The 24,889-nt window shown below is 36.4% G+C and overlaps 1 long non-coding RNA gene across 1 annotated transcript; it reads left to right on the top strand.

Annotated features, from left to right (window-relative positions):
- Window positions 1-6,653: 6,653 nt before the first annotated feature.
- LOC116658388 lies at window positions 6,654-21,878 on the top strand. Its single transcript, XR_004313766.1, has 3 exons — window positions 6,654-6,671; window positions 6,921-6,933; window positions 21,760-21,878. It is a non-coding gene; the product is annotated as an uncharacterized LOC116658388 (long non-coding RNA).
- The last annotated feature ends 3,011 nt before the right edge of the window (window positions 21,879-24,889 follow it).

Below are 24,889 nucleotides of genomic sequence, written 5' to 3'. Positions count from 1 at the left end.
CGAGTTCTACCCAATAGACATGCAATTTACATAGAACAAGTCATCATGAAATTCCGTGTTCCGAAAAATCTACAGGCATCACGGATTCGACAAATATTCACTACAGGATTGTTAGCATAAGGATTCCCGAAATTTCATCCACCATAAAAGCCATATTGACACTTTGAAACATTTTCTCGTATTTCAAAACTTTTTCCTAATGCCAGGTTTGAAAATGAGGCATATTCGCAGAAAAATTCTCGTGGAGCGAGTACCTCCCAATAGAAATGTAATTTACATAGTTTCCCTCACAGTGACATTCCAATTTCTGAACACGCTTCATGCATCATGGTTTCAACAAACTTTCTCGAATGAGTTGTGAACATGTAGATTACAGAACTTTCACCCACCATACATGGCATATTTACACCTAGAAACATTAATTCTGAATTTGCAGCTTTTTCCTAATGCCAGTTTCGAAAATCAGGCCGTTTTCTCAGAAAAAATTTTTGGAGCGAGTTCTAACCTATAGATGTGTAATTTACATAGATTCCATCGCCGGGAATTTCCGTGATACGATCACGCTACATGCATAACGCTTTCTACAAATATACACCACAGATTTGTTTGCATTTGGTTTTATGAACTTCCATCACAATAAAAGGCATATTGAAACTTTAAAGCATTTTCTCTGATTTTGCAGGGATTTCCAAATGTCAGTTTCGAAAATGAGGCAGATTTCGCAGAAAAAACTCTTGGAGCGTGTTCTACACAAGGGACATGTATTTTACATTGATTCGCTCACCGTGATATTCTGTGTTCGGAACACGCTTCATGTATCTCGGATTCGACAAATATTCACTCCAGAGTTGTTTGCATGCGGATTACCGATCTTTCATCCACCATACAATCATATTTACACCTAGAAACATTTACTCTGAGTTCGCAGCTTTGTCCTAAAAGCAGTTTCGAAAATCAGGCATTTTTCAAAGGAAAAACTTTTGGAGCATGTTCTTCTCAATAGATATATAAATAATATATATTCTCCTGATGTGAACTTACGTGTATCGAACACGCTACATGCAGAAAGTGTTCGACAAAAATACACTACAGAGTTGTTTGCATGTGGATTACAGGACTTTCATCACAATTCAAGGCATATTGATGCTTAGAAGCATTTTCTCTGATTTCACAGAGCTTTCCAAACGTCAGTCTTGAAAATGAGGCAGATTGCATGGCAAAAATCTCCTGGAGCTTTTTCTAAACAATACACTTTTAATTTACATGGATTCGCTCACCATGAATTTCCGTGTTCCGAACACGCCATATGCATCTCGGATTCGACAAATATACCCTTCACAGTTGTTATCTTAAAGATTAACGAAATTTCATCCACCATAAAAGCCATAATGACACTTTGAAGCATTTTCTCATATTTTGAAGATTTTCCTAATGCCAGTTTTGAAAATGAGGCAGATTTCACGGCAAAAAACTCTTGGAGCGGGTTCTAACCAATAAACATGTAATTTATATGGATTCGCTAACCGTGAAATTCCGTATTCCAAACACGCTACATGCATCTCGGATTCGACCAATACTCACTTCAGTGTTGTTAGCAAGTGGATTACAGCACTTTCATCTACCATAAAATGCTTACTGACACTTTGAATACTTTTCTCAGATTTCACAGGTTAGTTTGAACGCCAGTTTTGAAAATGAGGCAGATTTGGTCTAAAAATGCTCCTGGAGCGAGTTGTACCCAAAAGATATGTAATTTACCTAGTTTCACTCACCGTGACATTCCGTGTTCTGAACACTTTATATGCATCATGGATTCAACAAACATACTTTAATGAGTTGTGAACACGTGTATTACCGAACTTTCATCCACCTTTCAATGCATATTTATACATAGTAATTTATATACTGATTTAGTAGATTTCCCCTAATGTTAGTTTTTAATATAATGCAGTTTACACAGAAAAACCCTCTTGGAGAGAGTTCTACTCAATAGACATGCAATTAACATAGAACCCGTCATTGTGAAATTCCGTGTTCCGAAAAACCTACATGCATCACGGATTCGACAAATATTCACTACAGAGTTGTTAGCATAAGGATTCCCGAAATTTCATCCACCATAAAAGCCATATTGACACTTTGAAACATTTTCTCGTATTTCGAAACATTTTCCTAATGCCAGGTTTGAAAATGAGGCATATTCACAGAAAAATTCTCGTGGAGCGAGTACTTCCCAATAGAAATGTAATTTAAATGGTTTCCCTCACAGTGACATTCCAATTTCTGAACACGCTTCATGCATCATGGTTTCAACAAACTTTCTCGAATGAGTTGTGAACATGTAGATTACAGATCTTTCATCCACCATACATGTCATATTTACACCTAGAAACATTAATTCTGAATTTGCAGCTTTTTCCTAATGCCAGTTTCGAAAATCAGGCCGTTTTCTCAGAAAAAATTTTTGGAGCGATTTCTTCCCAATAGATGTGTAATTTTCATAGATTCCATCGCCAGGAATTTCCGTGATACGATCACGCTACATGCATAACGCTTTCTACAAATATTCACCACAGATTTGTTTGCATGTGGTTTTACGAACTTCCATCACAATACAATTCATATTGAATCTTTGAAGCATTTTCTTTGATTTTGCAGGGATTTTCAAATGCCAGTTTCGAAAATGAGGCAGATTTCGCAGAAAAATCTCTTGGAGCGTGTTCTACACAAGGGACATGTATTTTACATTGATTCACTCACCGTGATATTCTGTGTTCCGACCACGCTTCATGTATCACGGATTCGACAAATATTCACTCCAGAGTTGTTTGCATGCGGATTACCGATCTTTCATCCACCATACAATCCTATTTACACCTAGAAACATTTACTCTGAGTTCGCAGATTTGTCCTAATAGCAGTTTCGAAAATCAGGCAGTTTTCAAAGGAAAAAAGTTTTGGAGCATGTTCTACTCAATACATATGTAAATTATATATATTCTCCTGCTGTGAAATTTCGTGTATCGTACATGCTACATGCAGAAGTATTCAAGAAAAATACTCTACAGATTTGTTTCCATGTGGATTAAAGGACTTTCATCACAATACAAGGCATATTGATGCTTAGAAGCATTTTCTCTGATTTCACAGAATTTTCCAAACGCCAGTTTCGAAAATGAGGCAGATTTAATGGCAAAAAATTTTTGGAGCACATTCTATCCAATAGACTTGTAATTTACATGGATTCACTCACTGTGAAATTCCGTGCTCCAAACGTGCTTCATGTATCACGGATTCGAAAAATATTCAGTACTGGTTTGTTGGCATGTGGATTACAGTACTTTAATTCACCACACACAGCTTACTGACACTTTGAAGAATTTTCTCATATTTCACAGCTTTGATTTAATGCCAGGATTGAAAATGAGGCAAATTTGGCAGGAAAATTCTCTTGGAGCGAGTTGTACCCAAAAGATATGTAATTAACCTAGTTTCACTCACCGTGACATTCCGTGTTCTGAACACTTTATATGCATCACGGATTCAACAAACATTTTTAATGAGTTGTGAACACGTGTATTACCGAACTTTCATCCACCTTACAAAGCATATTTAAACATATGAAGTTTTATAGTGATTTAGTAGATTTCCCATAATGTTAGATTTTAATATAATGCACTTTACACAGAAAAATCCCCTTGGAGAGAGTTCTACCCAATAGATATGCAATTTACATAGAACCCGTCATCGTGAAATTCCTGTTCCGAACACGCTTCATGGATCTCGGATTCGACAAATATTCACTACTGAGTTGTTAGCATAAGGATTACCGAACTTTCATCCACCATAAAAGCCATATTGACACTTTGAAGCATTTTCTCTGATTCTGCAGAGATTTTCAATTGCCAGTTTCGAAAATGAGGCAGATTTCCCAGAAAAATCTCTTTGAGCCAGTTGTACACAAGAGATATATATTTTACATAGATTCGCTCACCGTGATATTCTGTGTTCCAAACACGCTTCATGTATCTCGGAATCGACTAATATTCACTACAGAGTTGGTAGCATGTGGATTACCGAATTTTCATCCACCATACAAGTCATATTTAAACCTAGAAACATTTACTCTATGTTCGTAGCTTTGTCCTTATAGCAGTTTCGAAAATCAGGCAGTTTTCAAAGGAAAAAAATGTTGGAGCATGTTCTACTCAATAGATATGTAAATTACATAGATTCCCCTGCTGTGAAATTACGTGTATCGAACACGCTACATGCAGAAAGTGTTCGACAAAAATACACTACAGAGTTGTTTGCAAGTGGATTACAGGACTTTCATCACAATACAAGGCATATTGATGCTTAGAAGCATTTTCTGTGATTTCACAGAGCTTTCCAAACGTCAGTCTTGAAAATGAGGCAGATTGCACGGCAAAAATCTCCTGGAGCTTTTTCTAAACAATACACTTTTAATTTACATGGATTCGCTAGCCATGAAATTCCGTGTTCTGAACACTCTATATGCATCTCGGATTCGACAAATATACTCTTCACAGTTGTTAGCTTAAGGATTAACGAAATTTCATCCACCATAAAAGCCATATGGACACTTTGAAGCATTTTCTCATATTTTGAAGTTTTTCCTAATGCCAGTTTTGAAAATGAGGCAGATTTCATGGCAAAAACATCTTGGAGCGGGTTCTAACCAATAAATATATAATTTACATGGATTCGCTAACCGTGAAATTCCGTGTTTCAAACACGCTACATGCATCTCGGATTCGACAAATATTCACTTCAATGTTGTTAGCAAGTGGATTACAGCACTTTCATCTACCATAAAAAGCTTACTGACACTTTGAATACTTTTCTCAGATTTCACAGGTTAGTTTTAAAGCCAGTTTTGAAAATGAGACAGATTTGGTATAAAAATTCTCCTGGAGCGAGTTGTACCCAAAAGATATGTAATTTACCTAGTTTCACTCACCGTGACATTCCGTGTTCTGAACACTTTATATGCATCATGGATTCAACAAACATACTTTAATGAGTTGTGAACACGTGTATTACCGAACTTTCATCCACCTTTCAATGCATATTTATACATAGAAATTTATATACTGATTTAGTAGATTTCCCCTAATGTTAGTTTTTAATATAATGCAGTTTACACAGAAAAACCCTCTTGGAGAGAGTTCTACTCAATAGACATGCAATTAACATAGAACCCGTCATCGTGAAATTCCGTGTTCCGAAAAACCTACATGCATCACGGATTCGACAAATATTCACTACAGAGTTGTTAGCATAAGGATTCCCGAAATTTCATCCACCATAAAAGCCATATTGACACTTTGAAACATTTTCTCGTATTTCGAAACATTTTCCTAATGCCAGGTTTGAAAATGAGGCATATTCGCAGAAAAATCCTCGTGGAGCGATTACTTCCCAATAGAAATGTAATTTACATAGTTTCCCTCGCAGTGACATTCCAATATCTGAACACGCTTCATGCATTTTGGTTTCAACAAACTTTCTCCAATGAGTTGTGGACATGTAGATTAAAGAACTTTCATCCACCATACATGGCATATTTACACCTAGAAACATTAATTCTGAATTTGCAGATTTTTCCTTATGCCAGTTTCGAAAATCAGCCCGTTTTCTCAGAAAAAATTTCTGGAGCGAGTTCTAACCAATGATGAGTAATTTATATACAAACCATCGCCGGGATTTTCCGTGATACGACCACGCTACATGCATAACGCTTTCTACAAATATTCACCACAGATTTGTTTGCATGTGGTTTTACGAACTTCCATCACAATAGAATTCATATTGAATCTTTGAAGCATTTTCTTTGATTTTGCAGGGATTTTCAAATGCCAGTTTCGAAAATGAGGCAGATTTCGCAGAAAAAACTCTTGGAGCGTGTTCTACACAAGGGACATGTATTTTACATTGATTCGCTCATCGTGATATTCTGTGTTCCGAACACGCTTCATGTATCACGGATTTGACAAATATTCACTCCAGAGTTGTTTGCATGCAGATTACCGATCTTTCATCCACCATAGAATCCTATTTACACATAGAAACATTTACTCAGAGTTCGCAGCTTTGTCTTAATAGCAGTTTTGAAAATCAGGCAGTTTTCAAAGGAAAAAACTTTTGGAGCATGTTCTACTCAATAGATATGTAAATTATATATATTCTCCTGCTGTGAAATTACGTGTATCGTACATGCTACATGCAGAAGTATTCGAGAAAAATACTCTACAGAGTTGTTTGCATGTGGATTACAGGACTTTCATCACAATACAAGGCATATTTATGCTTAGAAGCATTTTCTCTGATTTCACAGAGCTTTCCAAATGCCAGTTTCGAAAATGAGGCAGATTTCACGGCAAAAATCTCTTGGAGCTTTTCCTAAACAATAGACATGTAATTTACATGGATTCGCTCACGATGAAATTCCGTGTTCCGAACACGCTACATGCATCTCGGATTCGACAAATATACACTTCACAGTTGTTAGCTTAAGGATTACCGAAATTTCATCCACCATAAAAGCCATATTGACACTTTGAAGCATTTTCTCATATTTTGAAAGTGTTTCCTAATGCCAGTTTTGAAAATGAGGCAGATTACACGGCAAAAACCTCTTGGAGCGGGTTCTAACCAATAAACATGTAATTTACATGGATTCGCTAACCGTGAAATTCCGTGTTCCAAACATGCTGCATGCATTTTGGATTCGACAAATATTCACTTCAGTGTTGTTAGCAAGTGGATTACAGCACTTTCATCTACCAAAAAATGCTTACTGACACTTTGAATACTTTTCTCAGATTTCACAGGTTAGTTTTAACGTCAGTTTTGAAAATGAGGCAGATTTGGTCTAAAAATGCTCCTGGAGCGAGTTGTACCCAAAAGGTATGTAATTTACCTAGTTTCACTCACCGTGACATTCCGTGTTCTGAACAATTTATATGCATCATGGATTCAACAAACATACTTTAATGAGTTGTGAACACGTGTATTACTGAACTTTCATCCACCTTACAATGCATATTTATACATAGAAGTTTATATACTGATTTAGTAGATTTCCCCTAATGTTAGTTTTTAATATAATGCAGTTTACACAGAAAAACCCTCTTGGAGAGAGTTCTACTCAATAGACATGCAATTAACATAGAACCCGTCATCGTGAAATTCCGTGTTCCGAAAAATCTACAGGCATCACGGATTCGACAAATATTCACTACAGAATTGTTAGCATAAGGATTACCGAAATTTCATCCACCATAAAAGCCATATTGACACTTTGAAACATTTTCTCGTATTTCGAAACTTTTTCCTAATGCCAGGTTTGAAAATGAGGCATATTCGCAGAAAAATTCTCGTGGAGCGAGTACCTCCCAATAGAATTGTAATTTAAATAGTTTCCCTCACAGTGACATTCCAATTTCTGAACACGCTTCATGCATCATGGTTTCAACAAACTTTCTCGAATGAGTTGTGAACATGTAGATTACAGAACTTTCATCCACCATACGTGGCATATTTACACCTAGAAACATTAATTCTGAATTTGCAGCTTTTTCCTAATGCCAGTTTCGAAAATCAGGCCGTTTTCTCAGAAAAAATTTTTGGAGCGAGTTCTAACCTATAGATGTGTAATTTACATAGATTCCATCGCCGGGAATTTCCGTGATACGATCACGCTACATGCATAACGCTTTCTACAAATATACACCACAGATTTGTTTGCATTTGGTTTTATGAACTTCCATCACAATAAAAGGCATATTGAAACTTTAAAGCATTTTCTCTGATTTTGCAGGGATTTCCAAATGTCAGTTTCGAAAATGAGGCAGATTTCGCAGAAAAAACTCTTGGAGCGTGTTCTACACAAGGGACATGTATTTTACATTGATTCGCTCACCGTGATATTCTGTGTTCGGAACACGCTTCATGTATCTCGGATTCGACAAATATTCACTCCAGAGTTGTTTGCATGCGGATTACCGATCTTTCATCCACCATACAATCATATTTACACCTAGAAACATTTACTCTGAGTTCGCAGCTTTGTCCTAATAGCAGTTTCGAAAATCAGGCATTTTTCAAAGGAAAAACTTTTGGAGCATGTTCTTCTCAATAGATATATAAATAATATATATTCTCCTGATGTGAAATTACGTGTATCGAGCACGCTACATGCATAAAGCATACGAGAAAAATAGTCTACATTGTTGTTTGCATGTGGATTGCTAGACTTTCATCACAATACAAGGCATATTGATGTTTAGAAGCATTTTCTCTGATTTCACAGAATTTTCCAAATGCCAGTTTCGAAAATGAGGCAGATTTCATGGCAAAAAATTCTTGGGGCTCGTTTCAAACCAATAGAATTGTAATTTACATCGATTCGCTCACCGTGAACTTCCGTGTTCCGAACACGCTTCATGCATCTCGGATTCGACAAATATTCACGACAGAGTTGGTAGCATGCGGATTACCGAATTTTCATCCACCATACAAGTCATATTTACACCTAGAAACATTTACTCTGAGTTCGCAGCTCTGTCCTAATAGCAGTTTCAAAATCAGGCAGTTTTCAAAGGAAAAAAATGTTGGAGCATGTTCTACTCAATAGATAGGTAAATTACATAGATTCCCCTGCTGTGAAATTACGTGTATCGAACACGCTACATGCAGAAAGTGTTCGACAAAAATACACTACAGAGTTGTTTGCATGTGGATTACAGGACTTTCATCACAATTCAAGGCATATTGATGCTTAGAAGCATTTTCTCTGATTTCACAGAGCTTTCCAAACGTCAGTCTTGAAAATGAGGCAGATTGCATGGCAAAAATCTCCTGGAGCTTTTTCTAAACAATACACTTTTAATTTACATGGATTCGCTCACCATGAATTTCCGTGTTCCGAACACGCCATATGCATCTCGGATTCGACAAATATACCCTTCACAGTTGTTATCTTAAAGATTAACGAAATTTCATCCACCATAAAAGCCATAATGACACTTTGAAGCATTTTCTCATATTTTGAAGATTTTCCTAATGCCAGTTTTGAAAATGAGGCAGATTTCACGGCAAAAAACTCTTGGAGCGGGTTCTAACCAATAAACATGTAATTTATATGGATTCGCTAACCGTGAAATTCCGTATTCCAAACACGCTACATGCATCTCGGATTCGACCAATACTCACTTCAGTGTTGTTAGCAAGTGGATTACAGCACTTTCATCTACCATAAAATGCTTACTGACACTTTGAATACTTTTCTCAGATTTCACAGGTTAGTTTGAACGCCAGTTTTGAAAATGAGGCAGATTTGGTCTAAAAATGCTCCTGGAGCGAGTTGTACCCAAAAGATATGTAATTTACCTAGTTTCACTCACCGTGACATTCCGTGTTCTGAACACTTTATATGCATCATGGATTCAACAAACATACTTTAATGAGTTGTGAACACGTGTATTACCGAACTTTCATCCACCTTTCAATGCATATTTATACATAGTAATTTATATACTGATTTAGTAGATTTCCCCTAATGTTAGTTTTTAATATAATGCAGTTTACACAGAAAAACCCTCTTGGAGAGAGTTCTACTCAATAGACATGCAATTAACATAGAACCCGTCATTGTGAAATTCCGTGTTCCGAAAAACCTACATGCATCACGGATTCGACAAATATTCACTACAGAGTTGTTAGCATAAGGATTCCCGAAATTTCATCCACCATAAAAGCCATATTGACACTTTGAAACATTTTCTCGTATTTCGAAACATTTTCCTAATGCCAGGTTTGAAAATGAGGCATATTCACAGAAAAATTCTCGTGGAGCGAGTACTTCCCAATAGAAATGTAATTTAAATGGTTTCCCTCACAGTGACATTCCAATTTCTGAACACGCTTCATGCATCATGGTTTCAACAAACTTTCTCGAATGAGTTGTGAACATGTAGATTACAGATCTTTCATCCACCATACATGTCATATTTACACCTAGAAACATTAATTCTGAATTTGCAGCTTTTTCCTAATGCCAGTTTCGAAAATCAGGCCGTTTTCTCAGAAAAAATTTTTGGAGCGATTTCTTCCCAATAGATGTGTAATTTTCATAGATTCCATCGCCAGGAATTTCCGTGATACGATCACGCTACATGCATAACGCTTTCTACAAATATTCACCACAGATTTGTTTGCATGTGGTTTTACGAACTTCCATCACAATACAATTCATATTGAATCTTTGAAGCATTTTCTTTGATTTTGCAGGGATTTTCAAATGCCAGTTTCGAAAATGAGGCAGATTTCGCAGAAAAATCTCTTGGAGCGTGTTCTACACAAGGGACATGTATTTTACATTGATTCACTCACCGTGATATTCTGTGTTCCGACCACGCTTCATGTATCATGGATTCGACAAATATTCACTCCAGAGTTGTTTGCATGCGGATTACCGATCTTTCATCCACCATACAATCCTATTTACACCTAGAAACATTTACTCTGAGTTCGCAGATTTGTCCTAATAGCAGTTTCGAAAATCAGGCAGTTTTCAAAGGAAAAAGTTTTGGAGCATGTTCTACTCAATACATATGTAAATTATATATATTCTCCTGCTGTGAAATTTCGTGTATCGTACATGCTACATGCAGAAGTATTCAAGAAAAATACTCTACAGAGTTGTTTCCATGTGGATTAAAGGACTTTCATCACAATACAAGGCATATTGATGCTTAGAAGCATTTTCTCTGATTTCACAGAATTTTCCAAACGCCAGTTTCGAAAATGAGGCAGATTTAATGGCAAAAAATTTTTGGAGCACATTCTATCCAATAGACTTGTAATTTACATGGATTCACTCACTGTGAAATTCCGTGCTCCAAACGTGCTTCATGTATCACGGATTCGAAAAATATTCAGTACTGGTTTGTTGGCATGTGGATTACAGTACTTTAATTCACCACACACAGCTTACTGACACTTTGAAGAATTTTCTCATATTTCACAGCTTTGATTTAATGCCAGGATTGAAAATGAGGCAAATTTGGCAGGAAAATTCTCTTGGAGCGAGTTGTACCCAAAAGATATGTAATTAACCTAGTTTCACTCACCGTGACATTCCGTGTTCTGAACACTTTATATGCATCACGGATTCAACAAACATTTTTAATGAGTTGTGAACACGTGTATTACCGAACTTTCATCCACCTTACAAAGCATATTTAAACATATGAAGTTTTATAGTGATTTAGTAGATTTCCCATAATGTTAGATTTTAATATAATGCACTTTACACAGAAAAATCCCCTTGGAGAGAGTTCTACCCAATAGATATGCAATTTACATAGAACCCGTCATCGTGAAATTCCTGTTCCGAACACGCTTCATGGATCTCGGATTCGACAAATATTCACTACTGAGTTGTTAGCATAAGGATTACCGAACTTTCATCCACCATAAAAGCCATATTGACACTTTGAAGCATTTTCTCTGATTCTGCAGAGATTTCAATTGCCAGTTTCGAAAATGAGGCAGATTTTCCCAGAAAAATCTCTTTGAGCCAGTTGTACACAAGAGATATATATTTTACATAGATTCGCTCACCGTGATATTCTGTGTTCCAAACACGCTTCATGTATCTCGGAATCGACTAATATTCACTACAGAGTTGGTAGCATGTGGATTACCGAATTTTCATCCACCATACAAGTCATATTTAAACCTAGAAACATTTACTCTATGTTCGCAGCTTTGTCCTTATAGCAGTTTCGAAAATCAGGCAGTTTTCAAAGGAAAAAAATGTTGGAGCATGTTCTACTCAATAGATATGTAAATTACATAGATTCCCTTGCTGTGAAATTACGTGTATCGAACACGCTACATGCAGAAAGTGTTCGACAAAAATACACTACAGAGTTGTTTGCAAGTGGATTACAGGACTTTCATCACAATACAAGGCATATTGATGCTTAGAAGCATTTTCTGTGATTTCACAGAGCTTTCCAAACGTCAGTCTTGAAAATGAGGCAGATTGCACGGCAAAAATCTCCTGGAGCTTTTTCTAAACAATACACTTTTAATTTACATGGATTCGCTAGCCATGAAATTCCGTGTTCTGAACACTCTATATGCATCTCGGATTCGACAAATATACTCTTCACAGTTGTTAGCTTAAGGATTAACGAAATTTCATCCACCATAAAAGCCATATGGACACTTTGAAGCATTTTCTCATATTTTGAAGTTTTTCCTAATGCCAGTTTTGAAAATGAGGCAGATTTCATGGCAAAAACATCTTGGAGCGGGTTCTAACCAATAAATATATAATTTACATGGATTCGCTAACCGTGAAATTCCGTGTTTCAAACACGCTACATGCATCTCGGATTCGACAAATATTCACTTCAATGTTGTTAGCAAGTGGATTACAGCACTTTCATCTACCATAAAAGCTTACTGACACTTTGAATACTTTTCTCAGATTTCACAGGTTAGTTTTAAAGCCAGTTTTGAAAATGAGACAGATTTGGTATAAAAATGCTCCTGGAGCGAGTTGTACCCAAAAGATATGTAATTTACCTAGTTTCACTCACCGTGACATTCCGTGTTCTGAACACTTTATATGCATCATGGATTCAACAAACATACTTTAATGAGTTGTGAACACGTGTATTACCGAACTTTCATCCACCTTTCAATGCATATTTATACATAGAAATTTATATACTGATTTAGTAGATTTCCCCTAATGTTAGTTTTTAATATAATTGCAGTTTACACAGAAAAACCCTCTTGGAGAGAGTTCTACTCAATAGACATGCAATTAACATAGAACCCGTCATCGTGAAATTCCGTGTTCCGAAAAACATACATGCATCACGGATTCGACAAATATTCACTACAGAGTTGTTAGCATAGGATTCCCGAAATTTCATCCACCATAAAAGCCATATTGACACTTTGAAACATTTTCTCGTATTTCGAAACATTTTCCTAATGCCAGGTTTGAAAATGAGGCATATTCGCAGAAAAATCCTCGTGGAGCGATTACTTCCCAATAGAAATGTAATTTACATAGTTTCCCTCGCAGTGACATTCCAATATCTGAACACGCTTCATGCATTTTGGTTTCAACAAACTTTCTCCAATGAGTTGTGGACATGTAGATTAAAGAACTTTCATCCACCATACATGGCATATTTACACCTAGAAACATTAATTCTGAATTTGCAGATTTTTCCTTATGCCAGTTTCGAAAATCAGCCCGTTTTCTCAGAAAAAATTTCTGGAGCGAGTTCTAACCAATGATGAGTAATTTATATACAAACCATCGCCGGGATTTTCCGTGATACGACCACGCTACATGCATAACGCTTTCTACAAATATTCACCACAGATTTGTTTGCATGTGGTTTTACGAACTTCCATCACAATAGAATTCATATTGAATCTTTGAAGCATTTTCTTTGATTTTGCAGGGATTTTCAAATGCCAGTTTCGAAAATGAGGCAGATTTCGCAGAAAAAACTCTTGGAGCGTGTTCTACACAAGGGACATGTATTTTACATTGATTCGCTCATCGTGATATTCTGTGTTCCGAACACGCTTCATGTATCACGGATTTGACAAATATTCACTCCAGAGTTGTTTGCATGCAGATTACCGATCTTTCATCCACCATAGAATCCTATTTACACATAGAAACATTTACTCAGAGTTCGCAGCTTTGTCTTAATAGCAGTTTTGAAAATCAGGCAGTTTTCAAAGGAAAAAACTTTTGGAGCATGTTCTACTCAATAGATATGTAAATTATATATATTCTCCTGCTGTGAAATTACGTGTATCGTACATGCTACATGCAGAAGTATTCGAGAAAAATACTCTACAGAGTTGTTTGCATGTGGATTACAGGACTTTCATCACAATACAAGGCATATTTATGCTTAGAAGCATTTTCTCTGATTTCACAGAGCTTTCCAAATGCCAGTTTCGAAAATGAGGCAGATTTCACGGCAAAAATCTCTTGGAGCTTTTCCTAAACAATAGACATGTAATTTACATGGATTCGCTCACGATGAAATTCCGTGTTCCGAACACGCTACATGCATCTCGGATTCGACAAATATACACTTCACAGTTTGTTAGCTTAAGGATTACCGAAATTTCATCCACCATAAAAGCCATATTGACACTTTGAAGCATTTTCTCATATTTTGAAAGTGTTTCCTAATGCCAGTTTTTGAAAATGAGGCAGATTACACGGCAAAAACCTCTTGGAGCGGGTTCTAACCAATAAACATGTAATTTACATGGATTCGCTAACCGTGAAATTCCGTGTTCCAAACATGCTGCATGCATCTTGGATTCGACAAATATTCACTTCAGTGTTGTTAGCAAGTGGATTACAGCACTTTCATCTACCAAAAAATGCTTACTGACACTTTGAATACTTTTCTCAGATTTCACACGTTAGTTTTAACGTCAGTTTTGAAAATGAGGCAGATTTGGTCTAAAAATGCTCCTGGAGCGAGTTGTACCCAAAAGATATGTAATTTACCTAGTTTAACTCACCGTGACATTCCGTGTTCTGAACAATTTATATGCATCATGGATTCAACAAACATACTTTAATGAGTTGTGAACACGTGTATTACTGAACTTTCATCCACCTTACAATGCATATTTATACATAGAAGTTTATATACAGATTTAGTAGATTTCCCCTAATGTTAGTTTTTAATATAATGCAGTTTACACAGAAAAACCCTCTTGGAGAGAGTTCTACTCAATAGACATGCAATTAACATAGAACCCGTCATCGTGAAATTCCGTGTTCCGAAAAATCTACAGGCATCACGGATTCGACAAATATTCACTACAGAGTTGTTAGCATAAGGATTCCCGAAATTTCATCCACCATAAAAGCCATATTGACACTTTGAAACATTTTCTCGTATTTCGAAACTTTTTCCTAATGCCAGGTTTGAAAATGAGGCATATTCGCAGAAAAATTCTCGTGGAGCGAGTACCTCCCAATAGAATTGTAATTTAAATAGTTTCCCTCACAGTGACATTCCAATTTCTGAACACGCTTCATGCATCATGGTTTCAACAAACTTTCTCGAATGAGTTGTGAACATGTAGATTACAGAACTTTCATCCACCATACGTGGCATATTTACACCTAGAAACATTAATTCTGAATTTGCAGCTTTTTCCTAATGCCAGTTTCGAAAATCAGGCCGTTTTCTCAGAAAAAATTTTTGGAGCGAGTTCTAACCTATAGATGTGTAATTTACATAGATTCCATCGCCGGGAATTTCCGTGATACGATCACGCTACATGCATAACGCTTTCTACAAATATACACCACAGATTTGTTTGCATTTGGTTTTATGAACTTCCATCACAATAAAATGCATATTGAAACTTTAAAGCATTTTCTCTGATTTTGCAGGGATTTCCAAATGTCAGTTTCCAAAATGAGGCAGATTTCGCAGAAAAAACTCTTGGAGCGTGTTCTACACAAGGGACATGTATTTTACATTGATTCGCTCACCGTGATATTCTGTGTTCGGAACACGCTTCATGTATCTCGGATTCGACAAATATTCACTCCAGAGTTGTTTGCATGCGGATTACCGATCTTTCATCCACCATACAATCATATTTACACCTAGAAACATTTACTCTGAGTTCGCAGCTTTGTCCTAATAGCAGTTTCGAAAATCAGGCATTTTTCAAAGGAAAAACTTTTGGAGCATGTTCTTCTCAATAGATATATAAATAATATATATTCTCCTGATGTGAAATTACGTGTATCGAGCACGCTACATGCATAAAGCATACGAGAAAAATAGTCTACATTGTTGTTTGCATGTGGATTGCTAGACTTTCATCACAATACAAGGCATATTGATGTTTAGAAGCATTTTCTCTGATTTCACAGAATTTTCCAAATGCCAGTTTCGAAAATGAGGCAGATTTCATGGCAAAAAATTCTTGGGGCTCGTTCAAACCAATAGAATTGTAATTTACATCGATTCGCTCACCGTGAACTTCCGTGTTCCGAACACGCTTCATGCATCTCGGATTCGACAAATATTCACGACAGAGTTGGTAGCATGCGGATTACCGAATTTTCATCCACCATACAAGTCATATTTACACCTAGAAACATTTACTCTGAGTTCGCAGCTCTGTCCTAATAGCAGTTTCAAAAATCAGGCAGTTTTCAAAGGAAAAAAATGTTGGAGCATGTTCTACTCAATAGATAGGTAAATTACATAGATTCCCCTGCTGTGAAATTACGTGTATCGAACACGCTACATGCAGAAAGTGTTCGACAAAAATACACTACAGAGTTGTTTGCATGTGGATTACAGGACTTTCATCACAATTCAAGGCATATTGATGCTTAGAAGCATTTTCTCTGATTTCACAGAGCTTTCCAAACGTCAGTCTTGAAAATGAGGCAGATTGCATGGCAAAAATCTCCTGGAGCTTTTTCTAAACAATACACTTTTAATTTACATGGATTCGCTCACCATGAATTTCCGTGTTCCGAACACGCCATATGCATCTCGGATTCGACAAATATACCCTTCACAGTTGTTATCTTAAAGATTAACGAAATTTCATCCACCATAAAAGCCATAATGACACTTTGAAGCATTTTCTCATATTTTGAAGATTTTCCTAATGCCAGTTTTGAAAATGAGGCAGATTTCACGGCAAAAAACTCTTGGAGCGGGTTCTAACCAATAAACATGTAATTTATATGGATTCGCTAACCGTGAAATTCCGTATTCCAAACACGCTACATGCATCTCGGATTCGACAAATACTCACTTCAGTGTTGTTAGCAAGTGGATTACAGCACTTTCATCTACCATAAAATGCTTACTGACACTTTGAATACTTTTCTCAGATTTCACAGGTTAGTTTGAACGCCAGTTTTGAAAATGAGGCAGATTTGGTCTAAAAAATGCTCCTGGAGCGAGTTGTACCCAAAAGATATGTAATTTACCTAGTTTCACTCACCGTGACATTCCGTGTTCTGAACACTTTATATGCATCATGGATTCAACAAACATACTTTAATGAGTTGTGAACACGTGTATTACCGAACTTTCATCCACCTTTCAATGCATATTTATACATAGTAATTTATATACTGATTTAGTAGATTTCCCCTAATGTTAGTTTTTAATATAATGCAGTTTACACAGAAAAACCCTCTTGGAGAGAGTTCTACTCAATAGACATGCAATTAACATAGAACCCGTCATTGTGAAATTCCGTGTTCCGAAAAACCTACATGCATCACGGATTCGACAAATATTCACTACAGGATTGTTAGCATAAGGATTCCCGAAATTTCATCCACCATAAAAGCCATATAGACACTTTGAAACATTTTCTCGTATTTCGAAACATTTTCCTAATGCCAGGTTTGAAAATGAGGCATATTCACAGAAAAATTCTCGTGGAGCGAGTACTTCCCAATAGAAATGTAATTTAAATGGTTTCCCTCACAGTGACATTCCAATTTCTGAACACGCTTCATGCATCATGGTTTCAACAAACTTTCTCGAATGAGTTGTGAACATGTAGATTACAGATCTTTCATCCACCATACATGTCATATTTACACCTAGAAACATTAATTCTGAATTTGCAGCTTTTTCCTAATGCCAGTTTCGAAAATCAGGCCGTTTTCTCAGAAAAAATTTTTGGAGCGATTTCTTCCCAATAGATGTGTAATTTTCATAGATTCCATCGCCAGGAATTTCCGTGATACGATCACGCTACATGCATAACGCTTTCTACAAATATTCACCACAGATTTGTTTGCATGTGGTTTTACGAACTTCCATCACAATACAATTCATATTGAATCTTTGAAGCATTTTCTTTGATTTTGCAGGGATTTTCAAATGCCAGTTTCGAAAATGAGGCAGATTTCGCAGAAAAATCTCTTGGAGCGTGTTCTACACAAGGGACATGTATTTTACATTGATTCACTCACCGTGATATTCTGTGTTCCGACCACGCTTCATGTATCACGGATTCGACAAATATTCACTCCAGAGTTGTTTGCATGCGGATTACCGATCTTTCATCCACCATACAATCCTATTTACACCTAGAAACATTTACTCTGAGTTCGCAGATTTGTCCTAATAGCAGTTTCGAAAATCAGGCAGTTTTCAAAGGAAAAAAGTTTTGGAGCATGTTCTACTCAATACATATGTAAATTATATATATTCTCCTGCTGTGAAATTTCGTGTATCGTACATGCTACATGCAGAAGTATTCAAGAAAAATACTCTACAGAGTTGTTTCCATGTGGATTAAAGGACTTTCATCAGAATACAAGGCATATTGATGCTTAGAAGCATTTTCTCTGATTTCACAGAATTTTCCAAACGCCAGTTTCGAAAATGAGGCAGATTTAATGGCAAAAAATTTTTGGAGCACATTCTATCCAATAGACTTGTAATTTACATGGATTCACTCACTGTGAAATTCCGTGCTCCAAACGTGCTTCATGTATCACGGATTCGAAAAATATTCAGTACTGGTTTGTTGGCATGTGGATTACAGTACTTTAATTCACCACACACAGCTTACTGACACTTTGAAGAATTTTCTCATATTTCACAGCTTTGATTTAATGCCAGGATTGAAAATGAGGCAAATTTGGCAGGAAAATTCTCTTGGAGCGAGTTGTACCCAAAAGATATGTAATTAACCTAGTTTCACTCACCGTGACATTCCGTGTTCTGAACACTTTATATGCATCACGGGTTCAACAAACATTTTTAATGAGTTGTGAACACGTGTATTACCGAACTTTCATCCACCTTACAAAGCATATTTAAACATATGAAGTTTTATAGTGATTTAGTAGATTTCCCATAATGTTAGATTTTAATATAATGCACTTTACACAGAAAAATCCCCTTGGAGAGAGTTCTACCCAATAGATATGCAATTTACATAGAACCCGTCATCGTGAAATTCCTGTTCCGAACACGCTTCATGGATCTCGGATTCGACAAATATTCACTACTGAGTTGTTAGCATAAGGATTACCGAAATTTCATCCACCATAAAAGCCATATTGACACTTTGAAGCATTTTCTCTGATTCTGCAGAGATTTTCAATTGCCAGTTTCGAAAATGAGGCAGATTTCCCAGAAAAAATCTCTTTGAGCCAGTTGTACACAAGAGATATATATTTTACATAGATTCGCTCACCGTGATATTCTGTGTTCCAAACACGCTTCATGTATCTCGGAATCGACTAATATTCACTACAGAGTTGGTAGCATGTGGATTACCGAATTTTCATCCACCATACAAGTCATATTTAAACCTAGAAACATTTACTCTATGTTCGCAGCTTTGTCCTTATAGCAGTTTCGAAAATCAGGCAGTTTTCAAAGGAAAAAAATGTTGGAGCATGTTCTACTCAATAGATAGGTAAATTACATAGATTCCCCTGCTGTGAAATTACGTGTATCGAACACGCTACATGCAGAAAGTGTTCGACAAAAATACACTACAGAGTTGTTTGCATGTGGATTACAGGACTTTCATCACAATACAAGGCATATTGATGCTTAGAAGCATTTTCTGTGATTTCACAGAGCTTTCCAAACGTCAGTCTTGAAAATGAGGCAGATTGCACGGCAAAAATCTCCTGGAGCTTTTTCTAAACAATACACTTTTAATTTACATGGATTCGCTAGCCATGAAATTCCGTGTTCTGAACACTCTATATGCATCTCGGATTCGACAAATATACTCTTCACAGTTGTTAGCTTAAGGATTAACGAAATTTCATCCACCATAAAAGCCATATGGACACTTTGAAGCATTTTCTCATATTTTGAAGTTTTTCCTAATGCCAGTTTTGAAAATGAGGCAGATTTCATGGCAAAAACATCTTGGAGCGGGTTCTAACCAATAAATATATAATTTACATGGATTCGCTAACCGTGAAATTCCGTGTTTCAAACACGCTACATGCATCTCGGATTCGACAAATATTCACTTCAATGTTGTTAGCAAGTGGATTACAGCACTTTCATCTACCATAAAAAGCTTACTGACACTTTGAATACTTTTCTCAGATTTCACAGGTTAGTTTTAAAGCCAGTTTTGAAAATGAGACAGATTTGGTATAAAAATGCTCCTGGAGCGAGTTGTACCCAAAAGATATGTAATTTACCTAGTTTCACTCACCGTGACATTCCGTGTTCTGAACACTTTATATGCATCATGGATTCAACAAACATACTTTAATGAGTTGTGAACACGTGTATTACCGAACTTTCATCCACCATTCAATGCATATTTATACATAGAAATTTATATACTGATTTAGTAGATTTCCCCTAATGTTAGTTTTTAATATAATGCAGTTTACACAGAAAAACCCTCTTGGAGAGAGTTCTACTCAATAGACATGCAATTAACATAGAACCCGTCATCGTGAAATTCCGTGTTCCGAAAAACCTACATGCATCACGGATTCGACAAATATTCACTACAGAGTTGTTAGCATAAGGATTCCCGAAATTTCATCCACCATAAAAGCCATATTGACACTTTGAAACATTTTCTCGTATTTCGAAACATTTTCCTAATGCCAGGTTTGAAAATGAGGCATATTCGCAGAAAAATCCTCGTGGAGCGATTACTTCCCAATAGAAATGTAATTTACATAGTTTCCCTCGCAGTGACATTCCAATATCTGAACACGCTTCATGCATTTTGGTTTCAACAAACTTTCTCCAATGAGTTGTGGACATGTAGATTAAAGAACTTTCATCCACCATACATGGCATATTTACACCTAGAAACATTAATTCTGAATTTGCAGATTTTTCCTTATGCCAGTTTCGAAAATCAGCCCGTTTTCTCAGAAAAAATTTCTGGAGCGAGTTCTAACCAATGATGAGTAATTTATATACAAACCATCGCCGGGATTTTCCGTGATACGACCACGCTACATGCATAACGCTTTCTACAAATATTCACCACAGATTTGTTTGCATGTGGTTTTACGAACTTCCATCACAATAGAATTCATATTGAATCTTTGAAGCATTTTCTTTGATTTTGCAGGGATTTTCAAATGCCAGTTTCGAAAATGAGGCAGATATCCCAGAAAAATCTCTTTGATTCAGTTCTACCCAAGAGATATATATTTTACATAGATTCCCTCACCGTGATATTCTGTGTTCCAAACACACTTCATGTATCTCGGATTCGACAAATATTCACTACAGAGTTGGTAGCATGTGGATTACCGAATTTTCATCCACCATACAAGTCATATTTACACCTAGAAACATTTACTCTTTGTTCGCAGCTTTCTCCTAATAGCAGTTTCGAAAATCAGGCAGTTTTCAAAGGAAAAATATGTTGGAGCATGTTCTACTCAATAGATAGGTAAATTACATAGATTCCCCTGCTGTGAAATTACGTGTATCGAACACGCTACATGCAGAAAGGATTCGACAAAAATACACTACAGAGTTGTTTGCATGTGGATTACAGGACTTTCATCACAATACAAGGCATATTGATGCTTAGAAGCATTTTCTCTGATTTCACAGAATTTTCCAAACGCCAGTTTCGAAAATGAGGCAGATTTAACGGCAAAAAATTCTTGGAGCACATTCTATCCAATAGACTTGTAATTTACATGGATTCACTCACTGAGAAATTCCGTGCTCCGAACGTGCTTCATGTATAACGGATTCGAAAAATATTCAGTACTGGTTTGTTAGCATGTGGATTACAGTACTTTCATTCACCACACACGGCTTGCTGACACTTTGAAGCATTTTCTCAGATTTCACAGCTTTGATTTAACGGCAGGATTGAAAATGAGGCAGATTTGGCAGGAAAATTCTCTTGGAGCGAGTTGTACCCAAAAGATATGTAATTTACCTAGTTTCACTCACCGTGATATTCCGTGTTCTAAACACGTTATATGCAACACGGATTCAACAAACATTCTTTAATGAGTTGTTAACACGTGTATTACCGAACTTTCATCCCCTTTACAATGCATATTTATACATAGAAATTTATATACTGATTTAGTAGATTTCCCATAATGTTAGTATTTAATATAATGCAGTTTCACAGAAAAATCCCCTTGGAGATCGTTCTACAAAATAGATATGCAATTTACATAGAACCCGTCATCGTGAAATTCCTGTTCGGAACACGCTTCATGGATCTCGGATTCGACAAATATTCACTACTGAGTTGTTAGCATAAGGATTACCGAAATTTCATCCACCATAAAAGCCATATTGACACTTTGAAGCATTTTCTCTGATTCTGCAGAGATTTTCAATTGCCAGTTTCGAAAATGAGGCAGATTTCCCAGAAAAATCTCTTTGAGCCAGTTCTACCCAAGAGATATATATTTTACATAGATTCCCTCACTGTGATATTCTGTGTTCCAAACACACTTCATGTATCTCGGATTCGACTAATATTCACTACAGAGTTGGTAGCATGTGGATTACCGAATTTTCATCCACCATACAAGTCATATTTACACCTAGAAACATTTACTCTATGTTCGCAGCTTTGTCCTAATAGCAGTTTCGAAAATCAGGCAGTTTTCAAAGGAAAAAAAATGTTGGAGCATGTTCTACTCAATAGATAGGTAAATTACATAGATTCCCCTGCTGTGAAATTACGTGTATCGAACACGCTACATGCAGAAAGTGTTTGACAAAAATACACTACCGAGTTGTTTGCATGTGGATTACTGGACTTTCATCACAATACAAGGCATATTGATGCTTAGAAGCATTTTCTCTGATTTCACAGAGATTTCCAAACGTTAGTCTTGAAAATGAGGCAGATTGCACGGCAAAAATCTCCTGGAGCTTTTTCTAAACAATACACTTTTAATTTACATGGATTCACTCACCATGAAATTCCGTGTTCCGAACACTCTATATGCATCACGGATTCGACAAATATTCACTTCAGTGTTGTTAGCAAGTGGATTACAGCACTTTCATCTACCATAAAAAGCTTACTGACACTTTGAATACTTTTCTCAGATTTCACAGGTTAGTTTTAAAGCCAGTTTTGAAAATGAGGCAGATTTGGTCTAAAAATGCTCCTGGAGCGAGTTGTTCCCAAAAGATATGTAATTTACCTAGTTTCACTCACCGTGACATTCCGTGTTCTGAACACGTTATATGCATCATGGATTCAACAAACATACTTTAATGAGTTGTGAACACGTGTATTACCGAACTTTCATCCACATTTCAATGCATATTTATACATAGAAATTTATATACTGATTTAGTAGATTTCCCCTAATGTTAGTTTTTAATATAATGCAGTTTACACAGAAAAACCCTCTTGGAGAGAGTTCTACTCAATAGACATGCAATTAACATAGAACCCGTCATCGTGAACTTCCGTGTTCCGAAAAACCTACATGCATCACGGATTCGACAAATATTCACTACAGAGTTGTTAGCATAAGGATTCCCGAAATTTCATCCACCATAAAAGCCATATTGACACTTTGAAACATTTTCTCGTATTTCGAAACTTTTTCCTAATGCCAGGTTTGAAAATGAGGCATATTCGCAGAAAAATTCTCGTGGAGCGATTACTTCCCAATAGAAATGTAATTTACATAGTTTCCCTCACAGTGACATTCCAATATCTGAACACGCTTCATGCATTTTGGTTTCAACAAACTTTCTCCAATGAGTTGTGGACATGTAGATTAAAGAACTTTCATCCACCATACATGGCATATTTACACCTAGAAACATTAATTCTGAATTTGCAGATTTTTCCTTATGCCAGTTTCGAAAATCAGCCCGTTTTCTCAGAAAAAATTTCTGGAGCGAGTTCTAACCAATGATGTGTAATTTATATAGAAACCATCGCCGGGATTTTCCGTGATACGACCACGCTACATGCATAACGCTTTCAAGAAATTTTCACCACAGATTTTTTTGCATGTGGATTTATGCACTTCCATCAGAATAAATAGCATATTGACATTTCGGAGCATTTTCTCTGATTTTGCAGATATTTTCAGTTGACAGTATCGAAAATGAGGCAGAATTCGCAATAAAATCTCTTGGAGCGAGTTCTACCCAAGAGATTTATTTTAACTTAGATTCCTCACTGTAAAATTCTGTGTTCCAAAAACGTTTCATGTATCTCGGATTCGACAAATATTCACTACAGAGTTGGTTGCATGCAGATTACCGAATTTTCATCCACTATACAAGTCATATTTACACTTAGAAATATTTACTCTGAGTTCGCAGCTTTGTCCTAATAGCAGTTTTGAAAATCAGGCAGTTTTCAAAGGTAAAAAAATGTTGAAGCATTTTCTACTCAATAGATATGTAAATTACATAGATTCTCCCGCTGTGAATTTACGTGTATCGAACACGCTACATGCAGAAAAGTTTCGAAAAAAATACATTACAGGATTTTTTGCATGTGGATTACAGGACTTTCATAACAATACAAGGCATATTTCTGCTTAGAAGCATTTTCTCTGATTTCACAGTGCTTTCCAAATGCCAGTTTTGAAAATGAGGCAGATTGCACGGCAAAAATCTCCTGGAGCTTTTTCTAAACAATAGACATGTAATTTACATGGATTCGCTCACCATGAAATTCCGTGTTCCGAACACGCTACATGCATCTTGGATTCGACAAATATACTCTTCACAGTTGTTAGCTTAAGGATTACCGAAATTTCATCCACCATAAAAGCCATATTGACACTTTGAAGCATTTTCTCTCA

Source organism: Camelus ferus, chromosome 20 (genome assembly GCF_009834535.1).
Source record: "Camelus ferus isolate YT-003-E chromosome 20, BCGSAC_Cfer_1.0, whole genome shotgun sequence".
NCBI lineage: Eukaryota > Metazoa > Chordata > Mammalia > Artiodactyla > Camelidae > Camelus > Camelus ferus.
This window is presented reverse-complemented; position numbering and strand designations above follow the sequence as displayed.